This window comes from Tupaia chinensis, unplaced genomic scaffold (assembly GCF_000334495.1).
Source record: "Tupaia chinensis unplaced genomic scaffold, TupChi_1.0 Scaffold143922_1, whole genome shotgun sequence".
NCBI lineage: Eukaryota > Metazoa > Chordata > Mammalia > Scandentia > Tupaiidae > Tupaia > Tupaia belangeri.
This window is the reverse complement of record NW_006203773.1, coordinates 102,265-110,161: the sequence shown is the minus strand read 5'-3', so window position 1 is coordinate 110,161 and position 7,897 is coordinate 102,265. Positions and strand designations below refer to the sequence as shown.

Here is a 7,897-nt window from a genome sequence, read left to right as displayed (position 1 = left end):
GGGAAAGAGCACTGGGTTAGGATTTAAGAGTATTCTAATGTCAAGCCTACTGATAACTCTAAACAAGTAGGCCATTTAACATTTCTGTGACTGTAATTCAATGGATAAAGAAAAACTACAGTTTTTCAGGGAGGTAGGGAGTAGTGTAGTGCTAAAACATAACACTCCTTGAGGCAGACCCACATGGGAAGGTTGTAGGTTTGCATGTGGGAAACTATAATAGTCTGAGCATGCAAGTACTTGATGATTCAGGGCAGACAGAAGCTGAGGCTGAATTGCTGTGTTGTGACTCTGCAAAAGGTGTGATATTTCTGTCTTTTTCTCTGACTTATAGAATAAATTAACTTATGAAAAAAAAATAATAGTCTTCAAAAAAAAGAGTAACTGAAATCCACATTTAAAAAATGACTATCAATCTTACTTCATATCATATACAAAATTTAACAAGAAATGAATTATAGAGCTATAAAATCTAAAACTATAAAATTTCTAGAAGAAAATTAAGGAGGAAATCATTGTGATTTATTTTTTTTTTTAGTCTTAGAGAGATTTTTGTTATAGGTCGCATTTTCTTCCAGGAGAGACAGAGAGAGATAGAGAGACAGAAAGCAAGAAATCATCCCCCAAGGGGATGGCCATGCCACAATAACTTCTCCTCCATTCTCCCCTTGAGATTTTGGGCACTCATACACATGCACGCAGCATAAGTTGTTTTCTTGTTTTGTTATGTTTGTTTTTGTTTGTTTGTTTTTGAGAGGTTTTTGCTATAGGGTGCGTGCGCTCACCAGACAGACAGAGATAGACAGAGAGACAGAAAGCGAGAAATCACCCCCCAGGGGGGATGGCCATGCAGCAGTCCCTTCTCCTCCATTCTCCTCTTGGGATCTTGGGCATGCACACACACGCGCCCGGCGTGAGTTTAAGCCACCGGGTCTGGGATGCAAACCGCGGTCGACTATGTGGGAGTCCAGCAACATAGCCATTACGCTAACTGGTGGTCCCAATCCAGCATAAGTTTTAAGCTGCCAGGTTTGGAACTTGAACCATGGTTGACTATGTGGGAGTCCAGCAATGTAACCATTATGCCATCTGCTGGTCCTAAGTCAAAAATTTCTTAAACAGAATACAAAAAGCATAAAACTTGTGGGACCAGTAGTTAGCACAATGGCTATGTTGCTGGACTGCCACATAGTCTACTGCAGTTCGCGTTCTGGACCCGGTGGCTTAAACTCATGCTGGGCGCGTGTGTGTGCGGGCCCAAGATCCCGAGAGGAGAAAGGAGAAGGGATTGTGGCGTGACCATCCCCTCTGGGGGGTGATTTCTCGCTTTCTGTCTCTCTGTCTCTCTCTGTCTTCCTGGCAAGCGCACGCGCCCTATAGCAAAAACCTCTCAAAAAAAAAAAGCATAAAACTTATAACAACTTCATAAAAACAAACAACAACAACAAAACAAACAACAACAGGAACTCAGCTCCTCAAAAGACAGTGAAGAAAATAAAAGAATACTATTTAGCTGTAAAAATGAGGGAAATCTTGTAATTTGAGGCAACACAGATGAGCATGGAGGGCATTATGTGAAGTAAAATAAGCTGAGCACAGAAAGATAAATAGAATATATTCTTACTCATGTGTGGAAACTGAAAGACCTCATAAACAGAGAATAGAAGTTACTAGAGTTAAAGAATGGAAAGGTAGAAGAAAGATTAGAGAGATTTGGGCTAATGAATATAAAATTATATTTAGATAAGAGATATAAGTTTTTGACTTTTTTTAAGAGGTTTTTGTCTTAGAGCATGTGCACTCACTGGGGAGAAAGAGAGAGACAGAGACAGAGACATAAAGAAAGTCGAACATTGCCCCCTTGGGGGATGCTCATGCCACAATCCCTTCTCTTTCACTTTCCTCCCAGGATCATGGGCATGCATGCATACATGCCCAGAGTGATTTTCAAGCCACTGGGTCTGGGACTCAAACTGTGGTTGGCCATATGGGAATCTGGTGTTGTAACCATTACACAATTTGCTAGCCCCCAGTTCTTTTTTTTTTTTTTCTGAGAATTTTTTTTTTGCTATAGGGCGCGTGCGCTCGCCAGACAGACAGAGAGAGGCAGAGAGACAGAAAGCGAGAAATCACCCCCCAGAGGGGATGGTCACGCCACAATCCCTTCTCCTCCATTCTCCTCTCGGGATCTTGGGCACGCACGCACACGTGCCCAGCATGAGTTCTAAGCCACCAGGCCCGGGACGTGAACCGCAGTCGACTACGTGGGAGTCCCAGCGACATAGCCATTACGCTAACCGCCGGTTCCCATAGCCCCCAGTAGCAAAGTAGGTTAATTACAGTTAACAATAATTCATTGTATATATCAAAATAGCCCAAAAGACAGAATTTTGAATGTTCTCAACATAAAGTAAAGACATATGTCTGAGAATATGGATCTGTTAATTATGCTGATTTGGTCATTATACATTGTATTCATGGACCCCCAAAATTACTGCAAGCCACAATTATGTATATTTAATAAATAAAATGATAAAAATACAAACCAATACTGGAAGAAATGTGATTTGCAAATCACATAGTTGAGAAAGGACTTGTATCCAGAATACAAAAAGAACTCTTCTAACCCAATTTTAGGGCCATTAACAGAGTAAAAATTGGCAAAATATTTGAACAAACACACATGATCAAAGAAGATAAACAAATACCAGTAAGCATATGAAAAGATACTTAATATTATTTTTCATTAAGGAAATACAAATTAAAACCACCAGAAGACATTTTTTTCTAACATACAGTAGTAGCTAAATTTAAATAGACTGACAATACCATGTGCTGGCAAAAAAGTGAATCAATTAGAAACCTCGTACACTTTTTTAAAGAGTGAAACATATATTTTTCTTTCTTCCTGACCCCTTTGGAATTGGAAAATACTTGTGAGCATTCTTATTTTGTCACAGAATGGTTATTTGCATAATTTCAAGAATACCTGTTGTCTTGCATCAGAAATTGGAAATAAATGTTCCTACCAGGGCTTTGACTAGAATGCCCTATCTGAAGATATGACCAGAAAGCTATAGAACTAAAGGAGATTTCAAGAAAGTCAACAGAAGCTCTTGGCAAGATTGCCTGGCACCATAAACAGTTCTACCTGGCAGAGAGGATTAAAGAAACCATGTGAAAAAATTAGTACCGTAAACTAACCTGGACTTTTCCAGCCCAGCAGTGTAATCAATAGAGATTGTAAAAGAGCAGCCACAACCAGTGGATTACCTTGAGAAAGACTTTGAAGGAAGAAAAGAAGACTTGACCTTTGCTAGAAGATGGTAAACCACAGAATATTTTTGGTAGCCAGAACTGAGTTGGGAAAGTTTATGTATGAATTGTGTTCTGGGTGTTTGGTTTTCAAGTTTGAGTAGTTGATGTGTAAATATTTTTTCAAAAATATTTAAAAACACACTGTCTCTGTATTATAGAGTCACAACCAAAATTAAAACAGATATTTTGAAAATTATCTTTAAAGTTCAGGGGTTTTGTAAAGTTGAACTTTGTTTATCTATTAACTGTCAAGAACTATGAAGTATGAGTAAAATTTTTGATATGTAGGGTAAATGTTTGTGGGAAAATGTAAAAAAAGTAAATAAATAACGTTTTTTTTTTAAAATCTAACACATTGCTAGTGGGAATATAAAATAGTACAACCATTTTAGAAATTTTCTTAGCAGTTTTTAATACAGTTTGGCATATTCTTTCTTAATGATAAAATAATCCTACTTTTAGGGAATTACCCAAGAAGGTTCATGTGTGAATTGTGAGCTGGGTGTTTGCACATCAACTTGAAATCAAGTCTCTACACAGACTTATACATGAATATTCATAGTCGATTTATTCATAACAACCCCAAACTGGAAACAGTTCCAAGTTTTCATTAGCAGGTAAACGGTGGCGTTTATAGAACTATGGTCTCTTTTAAAAATTCATCTAACTATATATTTGAAGAGGTGAATTTTATTGTACAGAAATTATATGTGATGTTACAAATGGTTGAGATGATGGGTATACTAATCAATGCAATTTAATCATTACATACTGTATTCATGTATAGAAAAATCAAATTATAATAATTTTTCTATAGAAATTATTAATAAAAAAGAAACTATATACCAATAACTCTGACTAAAGATGTAAAAATATCATAAAAGACTCCTTATTGCCAAAGCAATCCTGTGCAAAAATAATGGACTAGGAGGCACCTCAATCCCTGACCCAAAATATATTACAAAGCTGTGAAAATCAAAACAGCATGGTACTGGAACAAAAATAGAAATGTGGACCAATGCAACAGAGAAGAGACTCCAGAAATAACCCCTCAAACATATGGCCAACTGATTTTTGACAAAGGGTACCAGTTGATCCAGTACCTCTTTAGCAAATGGTACTGGAAAAACTGGATATCCACCTGGAGAAAGGTGAATCTGAACCTCTAACCTCACCATTGATGAAAATCAACTCAAAGTGGATCACAGATCTATACCTAAGACCACAAACTATAAAACTACTGATGGAAAACACTGGGGAAATTCTGGGAGACACTGGAGTAGACAAAGACTTCTTAAATAAGATGCTGAAAACAATAGATAATTCCAAAATTAGACAAGTGGGATTACATCAGATTAGGAAGTTTCTGCACTGCAAAAGACAGTAATGAGTGTGAATCGACAACCCTTGGAATGGGAAAATGTTTTTGTAAACTATGCCTCAGATAAGAGACTGATAACCAGGGAATTCAAGTGACTTACCTGAGGGGGGAAAATGATCAACTCAATTAAAAGATGGGAAAATGAGCTGAAAAAACAACTCTCTAAGGAAGATATATGAACAGTCAAAATGCATATGATAAAATGTTCAACATCCTTCATCATATGGGAGATGCAGATCAAAACCACAATGAGATACAACATAACCCCGGTCAGAATGACTAAAATTTTTTTAAAAATGGTAAGTGCTAGAGGGGAGTGGTTTCTCGCTTTCTGTCTCTCTGTCTCTCTCTGTCTTTCCGGAGAGCTCACTGCCTTATATCCAAAAAAAAAAAAAGAGAGCGATTTCCTAAGTAAATGGAGTGCTTGTGAAAGAACTAGTAAGATAAGATCAGTCATTGAATTTTATAAAACAAGATCCAGTTCATTTTTCTTGTTGTTAAAATCCTTCCTACATTCCCAGTAAGGTTTATCAATTCTTCTCCAAAATGTAGGGAAGCACTCCAGGTTCCACATGGACCAGTGTTTTGAGGTCTGACCAGGCTATGAATTGCTGCCAAGTCTGATATGCTATTTCATGACAGAGCTACTTATACCTCAGTTACTGAGCCCATCACCTTGTCTTACAAGCATTTTAGATTACTTAGAACACCTAGCAATATGGATTTTTATGGTGATGTATCACAATCAGAAACTTCACCATGCACAAACTGAGTATAGATGATTACATAGTAATAATTATAAAATGTGCCATAGGAAACATTTTTCCATTTTCCAATGAGAAACTTCAAGAACGAAAGACTTTAATTTAGTATAGGGAGAAAATGTATAATGATCCAGCTCCTGATATTAATTGATTTTATATAAGTGAGCACTTACATAATATATTCAAATTATATTCTAAAGATAAATGGATTCATTTATTCACTCACTCAGCAGCTAGTTACTGAACACCTATATGCCAGTCTCTCCACCAGACAACATACAGGTGAGTAAGATAAGTCTCTACTATGAAGAAGTTTATGATGAATACACATAAGACACAACAAAGTGATTTTCATCTACAGGCAAGTAGTACTAGTATGCATTTGCAAATAGAGTACAATTTTCTCTGAAGACAGATTCCATTTCTAAACTTGTAAGCACTTTTATTTTTTATTTTTCAAAATTTGCCATAGGGCATGTGTACTTGCTGGAGAGAAAGAGGGAGCAAGAGCAAGCACTCCTCTCTCAGGATTTTGGGCACACATGCTGGGGATCTGGGACAAGCATGTACATGCAACTGGCATGTTTTTCAATCTGCCAGGTCTGGGACTCGAATCATACAGTTGGCCATGTGAGGTCCAGCTGCCTTAACCACCATACCACCTGGCTAACTCAGGCAGTTTTAAACCAGCATCATAAACTCAGCAATGAGAATTGCTGTATGAAGTTTCACTTACTCTTACTTTAGAATTAAGGTAAGAGTTCATAGAGAGGCAATTTGAAATATTTTTAATGATTATAAAAAGATATATTTTCCATATAGGTGCTGTTTTTTGAGAGTAGAAAAAAAGAGAAGTTTATGTAAGATGGTGATGTGTTTATAAGGGACATCCCTAATATGGTAGTGAAGGACCCTTTGTTCCCACAGCATTTATCACAAAGAAAACACTGGATTACTATAATAATATGCCCTGTAGAGTTCAGTGAAAATGTTAATTAACATTTCTGAACTGGTAGTACTCTGCCTTTCCCTGGCCTTCAGCCTCAAACCTTCTCGAGTGGGCGCCACTCCAGTGAGAAGAGGTCTTGGAAAGAATCTTCTGAGTCCTGTGCCCAACCCTATCTGACCTACAGGAGAGTGCTAAGTGGAGTAAACCAAACAGCTGTGCAGTCTGTCCTCTTGTCTGTAGTTTCCATACCCCGTGCCAAGTGGTGGCCTGCAGAACTGTTTTAATTCTGAGCTAGGCATTTAGAAATATAATATGACTATGTAGAAGAGATTAGCATGATCTCTTGTACTACAGAACAACTTCAAAATTCTGTTAGTTGGAGATACAGTTTAAAGACAGTATTGTATTGTGCTCTTTGACCACTTAAAAATAAATGTCAACAGATAGTTTCCCTCTGTATTGACAATGTTCAATATTTTAAAGCCTGACATGTTACGAACATTAGAAAAATAGAATCTGTTGAATGACATAAATTTCAATTATAGCAAAACTGAGAAGATTTTTGATAAAATCACAGCTGTTGTCTATCTGATTAAATGTTCTTTTCTGTTAACATTTTAAGATTACTTGTCTCTGCTTTGAACACTGATGAAATGTCAAGAAAAGAACTTCTGTGTATGGAAAAAAGGACTGTGTGGACAAAATTTGGTAAGTTTCCAAAGTTACCTAGTAAGATAGGATAGCAATTAACAAAGAGACAGCACTTAAACATTTATGTAGACAACATATTGACATAAATATTGATACATTATGTCAAAATTTAACAAAAATATTATGTATTGCACTCTGTCAAAGTACTCCTTTCAGTTTTGTAACAAGTGATATTAAGAAAAAGTCATCTATATTCATATTCATTGTGTATTTCCTATGGGAATTGCTTCAAAACTTCTAGAATAGATATATTATTATATTGAAAATAATATTTGAGGCTGGCTCCATTGTTCTAATGGTTGAGGAACCAAATACCACTAGTTATGCGATCCCCGAGCAATATATTCAGTGTTAAGAGAAAGGCAATTTCAGCCAAGAATACTGTACCTGGCAAGATTATCTTTCATGTAGGAAGAAAAGACAAGAACATTCTCAGATAAACAAAACCTGAAAGAATTTACCAGCACCAGACCAGCTCTCCAAGAAGTTCTCAAGGGTGTGCTATATCAGGAAAATTAAATACAGACACATGGAAAGAAGAGTTCAAAAACTAAAAAAGTGCCCAGCTTAATCATAGGGACAAGTTTGAAGTTGAATATTATATCCCAGAATTTAATAGGAAAAATGGAACCAAAACAGAAGATAAAGTACATGAGACTGATAGGTTCATGCACCTACCATTTGAACAGAATCCTAACCTGTTTCCTGGCTTTAAGAAAAGTTCCTTAGCATTTCTATAATTTAAGTTAAAACTGGTTTTCTTAATAGTACCAT

General features: G+C 36.6%; 1 protein-coding gene across 1 annotated transcript in view; it reads right to left on the bottom strand.

Annotated features, from left to right (window-relative positions):
- The window catches only part of LOC102480692 (highly divergent homeobox-like), an 89,002-nt gene that overhangs the window by 6,249 nt on the left and 74,856 nt on the right, over positions 1-7,897 (bottom strand). The window lies entirely within an intron of this gene.